Below are 14,420 nucleotides of genomic sequence, written 5' to 3' on the forward strand. Positions count from 1 at the left end.
CTATTATCTGCAAATGATGTCATCAATATCATGGGAAACATCGAGTAATATTTCTTGAAGCTTTCATACTGCTTAATTTCATTCTTGAGGCAGATTTTGAGTCGAACATGTTGGAGTTGTCCCATTTTCTTATCACTTGGCCCGTTTTAATAATATACTGTATATATTATTTTACTCTTTTCGAGAAGGTCCAAAGTTTTGACCAAGTAAAACAATGCGCTGTGAACAGGATTTGAACCTGTGCGGGGATACCTCATTGGATTTCGAGTCCAACACCTTAACCACTCGGCCATCACAGCCAACTGTTGAATAAGCTATCAGATGTTTTTGCCATGTGAGCACAGGGGGAGAGCCTGTGAGAAGATTTTGGTCTAAGTTCACCTGAATCTCTACTGAACTACACAGCCATGAGCATGAAAACTAGACTGACTTACTGAAGAGAAAGAAGTGGTCTGAGATCAAAGAGTAGAAGGAGATAAATGGATTGTATATTAAGAAACGCAGTGATTTTGTTGACCACATGTTTTTCATGCTTAAAATTGTGGTTGGACACCGCGCACTGCCAGGGAATTAATCTGGTCTGAGATTAAACAGTAGAAGGAGATGAATGGATTGTATATTGAGAAATGCAGAGATTTTGTTGACCACGTGTTTCTCATGGTTAAAATTGTCTTTGGTTTCCGCACACTGTCAGGGAATTAATCTGCATTGTTTTATTATTCCCAGCTTTTACTATATTTTCTTTTCACTAATCTTTCATGTGCAAAATCCAATCTTTTCAAAGGTAAAACAATAAACTGTGAACACGATTTCATACAACATGAAGATTTCAAGTCCATCGTCTTAAAAATGCAGCCATCAAAATATATGGCATTGCTGATGGTTCTCAGTTGTCTTTTTGGAACCAGTTTAAATACTTTCATTGACTTTTTATTGCTGAAAGAAATATGGTGTAGAGGATTTCCAGCAACCAATACATAGATTTCTATTATCTGCAAATGATGTCATCAATATCATGGGAAACATCGAGTAATATTTCTTGAAGTTTTCATACTGCTTAATTTCATTCTTGAGGCAGATTTTGAGTCAAACATGTTGGAGTTGTCTCATTTTCATATCACTTGGCCCGTTTTAATAATATACTGTATATATTATTTTACTCTTTTCGAGAAGGTCCAAAGTTTTGTCCAAGTAAAACACTGCACTGTTAACAGGATTTGAACCTGTGCGGGGATAACCCATTGGATTTCGAGTCTGATGCCTTAACCACTCGGCCATCACAGCCAACTGTTGGATAATCTATCAGATGTTTTTGCCATGTGAGCACAGAGGGAGAGCCTGTGAGAAGATTTTGGTCTAAGTTCACCTGAATCTCTACTGAACTACACAGCCATGAGCATGAAAACTAGACTGACTTACTTAAGAGAAAGAAGTGGTCTGAGATCAAAGAGTAGAAGGAGATAAATGGATTGTATATTAAGAAACGCAGTGATTTTGTTGACCACATGTTTCTCATGCTTAAAATTGTGGTTGGACACCGCGCACTGTGAGGGAATTAATCTGGTCTGAGATTAAAGAGTAGAAGGAGATGAATGGATTGTATATTGAGAAATGCAGAGATTTTGTTGACCACGTGTTTCTCATGCTTAAAATTGTGGTTGGACACCGCGCACTGCCAGGGAATTAATCTGCATTTTTTTATTATTCCCAACTTTTACTATATTTTCTTTTCACTAATCTTTCATAAGCAAAATCCAATCTTTTCAAAACTAATACAATAAACTGAACACGATTTCATCCAACATGAAGATTTCAAGTCCATCGTCTTAAAAATGCAGCCATCAAAATATATGGCATTGCTGATGGTTCTCAGTTGTCTTTTTGGAACCAGTTTAAATACTTTAATTGACATTTTATTGCTGAAAGAAATTTGGTGTAGAGGATTTCCAGCTATCAATACATAGATTTCTATTATCTGCAAATGATGTCATCAATATCATGGGAAACATCTAGTAATATTTCTTTAAGTTTTCATACTTGTTAATTTCATTCTTGAGACAGATTTCGACTCAAATATATTTAGTTGTCCCATTTTCATATGTCTTGGCCCATTTTAATAATATACTGTATATATTATTTTACTCTTTTCAAGAAGGTCCAAAGTTTTGACCAAGTAAAACACTGCACTGTGAACAGGATTTGAACCTGTGTGGGGATTTCCGGCCATCACAGCCAATTATAGGCTCACTTTATCAGATGTGTTTGCCATGTGAACACAGAGAACAGCCTGTGAAAAGATTTTGGCCTAAATTTGCAAGAATATCTATTGTAGGATACAGCCATGAGCAAGAGAACTTGACTGACTTACTGAAGAGAAAGGATTGGTCTGAGATCAAAGAGTAGAAGGAGATGAATGGATTGTATATTGAGAAACGCAGAGATTTTGTTGACCACGTGGTTCTCATGGTTAAAATTGTCTTTGGTTTCCGCACACTGTCAGGGAATTAATCTGCATTGTTTTATTATTCCCAGCTTCTACTATATTTTCTTTTCACTAATCTTTCATGTGCAAAATCCAATCTTTTCAAAGGTAAAACAATAAACTGTGAACACGATTTCATCCAACATGAAGATTTCAAGTCCATCATCTTAAAAATGCAGCCATCAAAATATATGGCATTGCTGATGGTTCTCAGTTGTCTTTTTGGAACCAGTTTAAATACTTTCATTGACTTTTTATTGCTGAAAGAAATTTGGTGTAGAGGATTTCCAGCAACCAATACATAGATTTCTATTATCTGCAAATGATGTCATCAATATCATGGGAAACATCGAGTAATATTTCTTGAAGTTTTCATACTGCTTAATTTCATTCTTGAGGCAGATTTTGAGTCAAACATGTTGGAGTTGTCCCATTTTCATATCACTTGGCCCGTTTTAATAATATACTGTATATATTATTTTACTCTTTTCGAGAAGGTCCAAAGTTTTGACCAAGTAAAACACTGCGCTGTGAACAGGATTTGAACCTGTGCGGGGATACCCCATTGGATTTCGAGTAGAGTTGAGCGAAACGGGTTGAAAAAATTCAAAAGCCGCCGACTTTTGGCAAAGTCGGGTTTCATGAAACGAAACCCGACCCTAGGATGAGGTCGGCCACGAGGTCGGCGACTTACGGGCCAAAGTCGCGTTTCAAAAGTTTGTTTTGCGCTCTTATTCAGCCAATCAGGATCCACGGACACTGTGGGCAACGTGATGACATAGGCACGGGTCACCACCATCTTTCAGAAGGGCATGCAAGTGATTGGCTTGCTTTGGTGGGCGTCACAGGGGGTATAAAAGGGCGTGCACGCCGACCGCCATCTTACTTCTGCCGATCTCAGTATAGGGAGAGGTTGCTGGTGATTCTGTAGGGAGAGCGTTAGGCAGGGAAGAAGACCAAAAAACTGCTTCTGCTGCTAGCGATTTGGCCTGCACAACACACCAGTCACTGTGTGTGCAGTGCAAGGGGAGGCTATATAGTGGTGTATCAGTGGTGTTGGTTGTTGGGCTGCCTTCTAAAGCTTCCTGACAGGCTGGCATTGCTGTTTACCCACTGCTCCGCAAACTGCTTTTTTAAAAGCAATCCAATCTCCCTTATCCTCTAGTCACTTTGGTCACAGCTGTGCCATCGATCCTGTCACATAGCGCTCAGATATTCATTGGGCCTCAAACTGCTTTTTTAAAAGCAATCCCAATTTTTTTTTTGTCCTGCTGAGAAGAAAAAAAAACTGCTTCTGCTGCTGATAGCAATTTGGCCTGCACAACACACCAGTAACTGTGTGCAGTGCAAGGGGAGGCTATATAGTGGTGTATCAGTGGTGTTGGTTGTTGGGCTGCCTTTTAAGGCTTCCTGACAGGCTGTCATTGCTGTTTACCCACTGCTCCGCAAACTGCTTTTTTAAAAGCAATCCAATCTCCCTTATCCTCTAGTCACTTAGATCACAGCTGTGCCATCGAGCTTGTCACATAGCGCTCAGATATTCATTGGGCCTCACACAATCCAAAAGTGTCCAGTGTCCAAAAGTGTGTGCAGTGATTCAAACTCTCACTTATCCTCTAGTCACTTAGGTCACAGCTGTGCCATCGAGCTTGTCACATAGCGCTCAGATATTCATTGGGCCTCACACAATCCAAAAATGTCCAGTGTCCAAAAGTGTGTGCAGAGATTCAAAATCTCACTTACTCTCTAGTCACTTAGGTCACAGCTGTGCCATCGAGCCTGTCACATAGCGATCAGATATTCATTGGGCCTCACACAATCCAAAAGTTTCCAGTGTCCAAAAGTGTGTGCAGAGATTCAAAATCTCACTTATTCTCTAGTCACTTAGGTCACAGCTGTGCCATCGAGCTTGTCACATAGCGCTCAGATATTCATTGGGCCTCACAGAATCCAAAAGTGTCCAGTGTCCAAAAGTGTGTGCAGAGATTCAAACTCTCACTTATCCTCTAGTCACTTAGGTCACAGCTGTGCCATCGAGCTTGTCACATAGCGCTCAGATATTCATTGGGCCTCACACAATCCAAAAGTGTCCAGTGTCCAAAAGTGTTTGCAGAGATTCAAACTCTCACTTATCCTCTAGTCACTTAGGTCACAGCTGTGCCATCGAGCTTGTCACATAGCGCTCAGATATTCATTGGGCCTCACACAATCCAAAAGTGTCCAGTGTCCAAAAGTGTGTGCAGAGATTCAAACTCTCACTTATCCTCTAGTCACTTAGGTCACAGCTGTGCCATCGAGCTTGTCACATAGCGCTCAGATATTCATTGGGCCTCACACAATCCAAAAGTGTCCAGTGTCCAAAAGTGTGTGCAGAGATTCAAAATCTCACTTATTCTCTAGTCACTTAGGTCACAGCTGTGCCATCGAGCCTGTCACATAGCGCTCAGATATCAGTGGGCCTCACACAATTCAAAAGTGTCCAGTGTCCAATAGTGTGTGCAGAGATTCAAAATCTCACTTATTCTCTAGTCACTTAGGTCACAGCTGTGCCATCGAGCCTGTCACATAGCGCTCAGATATCAGTGGGCCTCACACAATCCAAGAGATGTCAAAAGCAATAATAAAGGATTTTGGGGATATGTCAAAAGTAAAAGAAAAGTCAAAGATGCTATAGGATTTTTACAGGATGAAAATGATGAAATGGTAAGACAGGATGTTGAGAAGGCTGAACTTTTAAATTCCTATTTTGCATCTGTTTTCTCTCAGAAAGGAAATGTAACACCAACTGTTATTCACTGTCTTATTAAGGGAATAGAAGAATCCAGGATATCTATAAACAGAAAGATAGTGAGGAAACACTTAGCTAACCTAAATGAATTCAAGTCTCCAGGTCCAGATGAATTACACCCCAGAGTACTGAAGGAGATAGCAGAAGAAATTTCTGAACCACTCTCCATAATCTTTGAAAATTCTTGGAAAACAGGAGAAGTGCCAGAAGACTGGAGAAGAGCAAATGTTGTTCCTATCTTCAAAAAGGGTAAGAAGGTGGACCCAGGCAACTATAGGCCGGTGAGTCTGACTTCTATACCAGGAAAGATCTTTGAACAAATTATTAAACAACATGTAAGTCAATACCTGGATAAGAATGAAGTGATCAAACAGAGTCAGCATGGGTTTGTAACTAATAAGTCATGTCAGACTAACTTAATTTCCTTCTATGACGGTATCACTGATTGGGTGGATCAAGGAAATGCTGTAGATATAGTATATCTTGACTTCAGCAAAGCATTTGACAAAGTCTCTCATACAATCCTTATTGAAAAAATGACTAAGTATGGAATGGACAAGGCAACTGTTAGGTGGATTCATAGCTGGCTTAGTGATCGGACCCAAAGAGTGGTCGTAAATGGCTGCACATCCAGTTGGAAGAATGTCTCAAGTGGGGTACCACAGGGCTCTCTCCTGGGCCCTGTATTGTTCAACATCTTTATCAACGATTTAGATGAAGGAATTGAGGGTAAACTGATTAAATTTGCTGATGACACAAAGCTAGGAGGGATAGCTAATACTAGAGAAGAGAGAGAGAGGATTCAAAAAGATTTAAATAAACTGGAGAAGTGGGCAGTAACTAACAGAATGGTTTTTAACAGGGAGAAATGCAAAGTACTACATCTGGGCAATAAAAATGAAAAAAGCATATATAGAATGGGAGGAATAGGGCTAAGTGACAGCACATGTGAAAAAGACTTGGGTATACTAATAGATCACAGACTGAATATGAGTCAACAGTGTGATGCAGCAGCAAAAAAGGCAAATGCAGTTCTAGGATGTATTAACAGAAGCATACAGTCTAGATCACGTGAAGTCATTATTTCCCTCTACTCCTCTTTGGTCAGACCTCATCTGGAATATTGTGTCCAGTTTTGGGCACCACATTTTAAAAAAGACATCAACAAACTGGAGCAAGTTCAGAAAAGAGCGACCAGAATGGTGACCGGTCTGCAAACCCTGTCTTATGAAGAAAGGTTGCAGGATTTGGGAATGTTTAGTTTGCAAAAGAGAAGACTGAGAGGAGACTTAATTGCTGTCTACAAATATCTAAAGGGCTGTCACATTGTAGAAGGATCAACTATATTCTCACTTGCACAAGGAAAGACTAGAAGCAATGGGATGAAACTGAATGGGAGGAGACACAGATTAGATATTAGAAAAAACTTTTTGACAGTTAGAGTGATCAATGAGTGGAACAGGCTGCCACGAGAAGTGGTGAGTTCTCCTTCAATGGAAGTCTTCAAACAGAGGCTGGACAGACATCTGACTGGGATGATTTAGCGAATCCTGCTTTGAGCAGGGGGTTGGACCAGATGGCCCAGGAGGTCCCTTCCAACTCTACGATTATATGATTCTATGATTCTAAGTGTCCAGTGTCCAAAAGTGTGTGCAGAAATTCAAAATCTCCCCTGTCCTATAGACACCTTGTTTTACATACTATATAGTTTGTTGGATTTTGTCTACATTTCTACCAAAAATGAGGAAGGCTGGTGGAAGAGGCCGTGGAATTGGGCGGGGGTTGGCAGCTGGTAATGATGGTGTTGGTGGTGGATCTGATGGTAGTGGCAAGAGCAAAATAGGACCGAATGCAGGAGGTGTTGAGCCTGCGTCATCGTCTGGCTACATAAGGCCTCGAACGCTTAGTTTTCTAGGAGTTGGCAAACCGCTTTTAAAGCCAGAGCATCAGGAAAAAGTTTTGTCTTACATTGCTGACTCAGCCTCCAGCTCTATCGCCTCCTCTTCTTCAGTTGTAAAAAGTAAAAGCACTGAGTCGTCATTGGAGGCTCATGTTCATGAACCACACCTTTCCTTGTGTCCTTCACCCCAACCAAGATTGAAGGATGACGCAGGCAATACTACTGATTACTCCATGGAGCTGTTTTCACATACCATGCCTGGATTATCAAGTGAAATGGTGAATTACCCAGGCCAAGATGAATCTGACATGGAGTGCACTGATGCACAGCCGCTGATGGATGATTCTGCTGGTACATTCACTCAGAGCACTACATTGTCCTCGCAGTGTACAGAGCCAGATTCTGACCCTGATGAGACTCAGGTGCCCCTTCCCGCACACTATACCACCATACACGGTGACACAGAGGAAGGTGCACATGACATAGAAGAGGAGGTGATGGATGACCCAGCTGTTGACCCAGATTGGCATCCATTGTGGGAAGAGGGTGCTGCTTCCAATAGCTCAGATGAGGAGCATCCACAGCAGACATCGACATCGCAACAGCTGTTATCTGGCAGGCCCGGAGCACTCCAAAGACAGGTTCCAAACATCAAAAGAGTTGCTGGACAGCTTGTCCAGAGGGTCAAAAGATCACAGCGTGCTAGGCCGCAAAATGTCTGCCAAAGTAGGAAGAGTGCAGTGTGGCACTTTTTTGAACAAAATCCTCATGATCAGGCCAAGGTTATCTGTAAGAAGTGCGCAAAGACCTTTAGCCGAGGGAAAAATCTGAAAAATTTGAATACCAGTTGCATGCTTAGACATTTAACCAGCATGCACTTGCAAGCGTGGACACAACACCAAACCTCAAGTGCCACATGTGCAACTGATCACAACGAAGGTAGTCAGCAACGCTACATTGTTTCCCCCACTGTAAGCCCACCGGTTAGCACAGCAGCAAATGTTGAGGTGTCGTTGCAAGGCCACAGCATTCAGGGAATCCCACTGTTATATCAACGAAAGACTGATTCTAGGCCATCAGAAAGAACACCAACTCCATCACCATCATCAACCCTCTCTCAGTCCGCCCTGTCCACCGCTACTTCCACCATATGCAGTTCTCAAGTCCAGCTCACCCTCCCAGACACTATGAGTAGGTCAAGAAAGTACTCAGTCTCTCATCCGCGTACACTGGGTTTGAACACCCACATTGCCAAACTAATCTCATTTGAGATGATGCCCTTTCGGTTGGTGGAAAGCACAGCTTTCCGCGAACTCATGGCCTATGCAGTACCACGCTATGACCTACCCAGTCGCCACTTCTTCTCTCGCAAAGCCATCCCAGCCCTCCACCATCATGTGAAAGACCGCATTGTCCATGCAGTCAGTGAGCAGAAAGGTGCACCTCACAACTGATGCATGGTCCAGTCGGCATGGCCAGGGCCGTTACGTGTCCATCACTGCGCACTGGGTTAATGTGGTGGATGCAGGGTCCACAGGGGACAGCGGTGGTGGGACAGTGCTGCCTAGCCCACGGTATAGGAAACAGTTGGCTGTAGGCGTTCGACCCTCCTCCTCCTCCACCTCCTCCAGAAGCGAAAGCTCGTCCACAGAGCGCAGTCGTACGAGCACTCCATCTGCAGCTGCTACTGTTGCACACGATGTGTCCCCCTATCGAGCAGCTAGTGGAAAGCGTCAGCAGGCTGTGTTGCAGATGATGTGTTTGGGCGACAAACACACCGCCGAGGTGCTGGCCGAGTACTTGAAGCGACAAACTGAGTCATGGCTGGGCAGTGTACATCTTGAGGCAGGCAAGGTAGTTAGTGATAACGGCCGTAATTTTGTGGCAGCCATAGCCCTTTCAAAACTCAGCCACATACCTTGCTTGGCTCACACCTTGAACCTGGTGGTGCAGTGCTTCCTCAAAAATTATCCGGAATTAACAGCCCTGCTCCAGAAGGTGCGAAGACTGTGCGCGCACATCCGCCGGTCGCCTGTACACTCCGTTCGTATGCAGAAGCTGCAGTGATTGCTCCACCTTCCCAACCACCACCTCATTATCGACATTGCAACAAGGTGGAACTCCACCCTGCACATGGTGGAGCGGCTGTGCGAGCAGAGGCAGGCCATAATGCATTTGTAGGAGGATACACGGCCATGCACTTTGAGAGCAGACATGGAGTTGACAGGTGTGCAGTGGTCGAAGCTGAAAGACCTTTGTAAAGTCCTTCAGTGTTTTGAGGAATGCACACGGCTGGTAAGCGCAGATGACGCCATCCTAAGCATGAACATCCCACTTATGCGTCTGCTCATGCAAACTTTGACGCACCTTAAGGAGCAGGCGTCTGCAGCCAATGTTGATGAGGAGGAAGAGGAGGAGGGAATCCTTGATGACATTCAGCCATTGTCTGCTCAGGGACCTCTCCTGGACGAGGTGGAGGAAGAAGAGGAGGAGGAGGAGGATGATGGGGATGATTACTTAGGGGAGGAGGATGCATCTCGTGGGGCAAGTGAAAATGTTGGCGTGGAAAGGTCTGGTACAGGGTTTGTGCGTGACTGGAGGGATGTGGATTTGCCAGAAAGTGCTCCTCCACCCAGCACTCGCAGTGCATCATTGACACCGGGAACATTGGCCCACATGTCAGATTATGCCTTGCGGATCCTAAAAAGGGACCCCCGCATTGCCAAAATGATGAACAATGACGACTACTGGTTGGCCAGCATCCTGGATCCACGCTATATAGGCAAATTACAAAACATCATGCCACAGGAGAACCTTGACCTAATATTGGCTAATAAACAAGCAACTCTGGTAAATCGGTTGCTTGAGGCATTCCCAGCACACAGCAGCGGTGATAGTTCTCACACGAGCCGTACGGGCCGGGGGCAGCTTGGCAGAGGTGTTCGTGGTGCACACAGCAGAAGTGGCGTTGGAGACAGGGGTTTCATGACAATGTTGTGGACTGATTTTTCAAATACCGCTCACACAACTGGTAATACTGCATCGATGGAAAGTGACAAGAGACAGCAGTTGTCAACTATGGTAACAAACTACTTTTCTTCCCATATCGATGTTCTCCCACACAGGTCATTCCCCTTTGACTATTGGGCCGCTAAACTGGACACCTGGCCTGAATTGGCACAATATGCCTTACAGGAGCTCGCTTGCCCAGCTGCAAGTGTGCTATCGGAAAGAGTCTTCAGTGCAGCTGGATCAATCCTGACAGAAAAAAGGACCCGTCTGTCAACCCAAAATGTGGATGATCTAACCTTCATTAAAATGAACCACGCATGGGTTTCCAAGGATTTTGTCCCACCTTCCCCTGATGACACATAGGGTGATAGAAAAATGGCTTGCTTTGGTCCACCTCTTCCTGGTACTTCACCTATTTTGCCTTTTGCATCAGCTGAATGTCCAACATCAACATATGCCACTTTCTAAAACTTCCTAACTGTGCTGCCTCCCCCCCCATGGCCGGGGTCACCACCTACCGCACGACACCGTGCGAGTGCCGTTGCCCTGGACAGGTGGGTAGGCCGACTCTTGGGCGCGGGCACTGGCACAGGGTCCCTCATAGTGCAATCAAGTGTCTCTGACGTGGTGGTGCACACCCGCCGTCAGACACACCGCTGTACTATGAGGGGCCCAGTGCCAGTACCGATGCCCACGAGTGGGCCCCCCTTGCTTGGTCAGGGCCCCAGCATTTGCAATCTTTACCTCTCCCTGCTCCTCCACTGTGTAATCTGGGCCGTCAAATCCATACTGTGCCTGACACCGTCTGAGCCTGCCTCCTGAGACATATATTTTGAATGTGTACGCTATCCATACATGTTATCCAGGCATACGGTACCATTTCTAACCTTTGTGCAATCACGTGCAATCCATACTGGGCCTAACACCGTCTGAGCCTGCCTCATGCTGTATAGACATATATTTTGAATGTGTACACTATCCATACATGTTATCCAGGGATAAGGTACCCTTTCTAACCTTTGTGCAATCACGTGCAATCCATACTGGGCCTAACACCTCTCTGAGCCTGCCTCATGCTGCATAGACATATATTTTGAATGTGGACGCTATCCATACATGTTATCCAGGGATACGGTACCCTTTCTAACCTTTGTGCAATCACGTGCAATCCATACTGGGCCTAACACCGTCTGAGCCTGCCTCCTGAGACATATATTTTGAATGTGTACGCTATCCATACATGTTATCCAGGGATACGGTACCCTTTCTAACCTTTGTGCAATCACGTGCAATCCATACTGGGCCTAACACCGTCTGAGCCTGCCTCCTGAGACATATATTTTGAATGTGTACGCTATCCATACTTGTTATCCAGGGATACGGTACCCTTTCTAACCTTTGTGCAATCACGTGCGATCCTTACTGGGCCTAACACCGTCTGAGCCTGCCTCCTGAGACATATATTTTGAATGTGTACGCTATCCATACATGTTATCCAGGGATACGGTACCCTTTCTAACCTTTGTGCAATCACGTGCAATCCATACTGGGCCTAACACCATCTGAGCCTGCCTCATGCTGTATAGACATATATTTTGAATGTGTACGCTATCCATACATGTTATCCAGGGATACGGTACCCTTTCTAACCTTTGTGCAATCACGTGCAATCCATACTGGGCCTAACACCGTCTGAGACTGCCTCATGCTGTATAGACATATATTTTGAATGTGTACACTATCCATACATGTTATCCAGGGATACGGTACCCTTTCTAATCTTTGTGCAATCACGTGCAATCCATACTGGGCCTAACACCGTCTGAGCCTGCCTCCTGAGACATATATTTTGAATGTGTACGCTATCCATACATGTTATCCAGGGATACGGTACCCTTTCTAACCTTTGTGCAATCACGTGCAATCCATACTAGGCCTAACACCGTCTGAGCCTGCCTCCTGAGACATATATTTTGAATGTGTACGCTATCCATACTTGTTATCCAGGGATACGGTACCCTTTCTAACCTTTGTGCAATCACGTGCGATCCATACTGGGCCTAACACCGTCTGAGCCTGCCTCCTGAGACATATATTTTGAATGTGTACGCTATCCATACATGTTATCTGGGGATACGGTACCCTTTCTAACCTTTGTGCAATCACGTGTAATCCATACTGGGCGTGAGAACGGCTGGCGAGCTGTTAAGCAAGCTACAGCACCTGTCCAGACAAGTACAGGGATTCCCTAGCGAGGAGACTTATTTGATTGTTTTCAATGTTGGGACAGCAATTTTTGGGGAGCACTATACTCTGGAGAATGATAGATGGGGCCCACCATACACTGGAACATTCCAAAGGTGGACATCAGACACTGGAGCAGCATTTACAGGGCCCATTATACACTAGAGCATTAGAAATGGGGCCCATTATGTTTGGAGCATTGTTTGGGCCCATAAGACAGTGGAGCTTCATCCATGGGGACCAACATATACTGTAGCATTATGTGGAGCTCATCATATACTGTTTCAAACATTATATGGGACCAATGATTCTGTATGGAGAAATAGATGGGCCTCGTCATGAGATGTAAAAAGTGAGGTATTTTTCATTGTACTATACCGCTATTTCTCTGCCGTATCGGAGCATGATGAGTTGTGGTATGTGTTAAAGGGGCGCTCTTTCGCCCAGGGCACATGAAAACCTGGAGCCAGCCCTCCCCCCCCACAGTTTGTAGCCAAATAACCCCCATTTTTCAGTGCGTAACTTGTATTATGAAGTTAATTAAGGTTGACAAGCTTAAGAAAGAAGAATTGATGCTTTTGGCATTCAAATGGGCACTGTAGGTGTTTCCTGTCCTCCTCTCACTGCCGACTTTTATTCCCCATTGACTTACATTGGGTTTCATGTTTCGGGATGACCCCGACTTTTCCCTATAATTGGACGATCTTGCTCGACCCGACTTTTGGAAAAGTCGGGTTTCACGAAACGAAACGCGACCCTAAAAAACCAAAAGTCGCTCAACTCTAATTTCGAGTCCAACGCCTTAACCACTCGGCCATCACAGACAACTGTTGAATAATCTATCAGATGTTTTTGCCATGTGAGCACAGAGGCAGAGCCTGTGAGAAGATTTTGGTCTAAGTTCACCTGAATCTCTACTGAACTACACAGCCATGAGCATGAAAACTAGACTGACTTACTGAAGAGAAAGAAGTGGTCTGAGATCAAAGAGTAGAAGGAGATAAATGGATTGTATATTAAGAAACGCAGTGATTTTGTTGACCACATGTTTCTCATGCTTAAAATTGTGGTTGGACACCGCGCACTGCCAGGGAATTAATCTGCATTTTTTTATTATTCCCAACTTTTACTATATTTTCTTTTCACTAATCTTTCATAAGCAAAATCCAATCTTTTCAAAACTAATACAATAAACTGAACATGATTTCATCCAACATGAAGATTTCAAGTCCATCGTCTTAAAAATGCAGCCATCAAAATATATGGCATTGCTGATGGTTCTCAGTTGTCTTTTTGGAACCAGTTTAAATACTTTAATTGACATTGCATTTATTGCTGAAAGAAAATTGGTGTAGAGGATTTCCAGCTATCAATGCATAGATTTCTATTATCTGCAAATGATGTCATCAATATCAGGGGAAACATCTAGTAATATTTCTTTAAGTTTTAATACTTGTTAATTTCATTCTTGAGACAGATATTGAGTCAAACACATTTAGTTGTCCCATTTTCATATGTCTTGGCCCATTTTAATAATATACTGTACATATTATTTTACTCTTTTCGAGAAAGTCCAAAGTTTTGACCAAGTTAAACACTGCACTGTGAACAGGATTTGAACCTGTGTGGGGATTTGCGGCCATCACAGCCAATTATAGACTCACTTTATCAGATGTGTTTGCCATGTGAACACAGAGAACAGCCTGTGAAAAGATTTTGGCCTAAATTCGCATGAATATCTATTGTAGGATACAGCCATGAGCAAGAGAACTTGACTGACTTACTGAAGAGAAAGGAGTGGTCTGAGATTAAAGAGTAGAAGGAGATGAATGGATTGTATATTGAGAAACGCAGAGATTTTGTTGACCACATGTTTCTCATTGTTAAAATTGTCTTTGGTTTCCGCACACTGTCAGGGAATTAATCTGCATTGTTTTATTATTCCCAGCTTTTACTATATTTTCTTTTCACTAATCTTTCATGTGCAAAATCCA

The 14,420-nt window shown here is 43.6% G+C and overlaps 1 non-coding gene across 1 annotated transcript; it reads right to left on the reverse strand.

Moving 5' to 3' along the window:
• Positions 1 to 217: 217 nt before the first annotated feature.
• On the reverse strand, positions 218 to 299 carry TRNAS-CGA (transfer RNA serine (anticodon CGA)). Its single transcript has one exon. It is a non-coding gene; the product is annotated as a tRNA-Ser (tRNA).
• Between the last annotated feature and the right edge of the window lie 14,121 nt (positions 300 to 14,420).

The sequence above is a fragment of the Dendrobates tinctorius genome, unplaced genomic scaffold, assembly GCF_039654945.1.
Source record: "Dendrobates tinctorius isolate UK_male_01 unplaced genomic scaffold, ASM3965494v1 ptg000151l, whole genome shotgun sequence".
Lineage (NCBI taxonomy): Eukaryota > Metazoa > Chordata > Amphibia > Anura > Dendrobatidae > Dendrobates > Dendrobates tinctorius.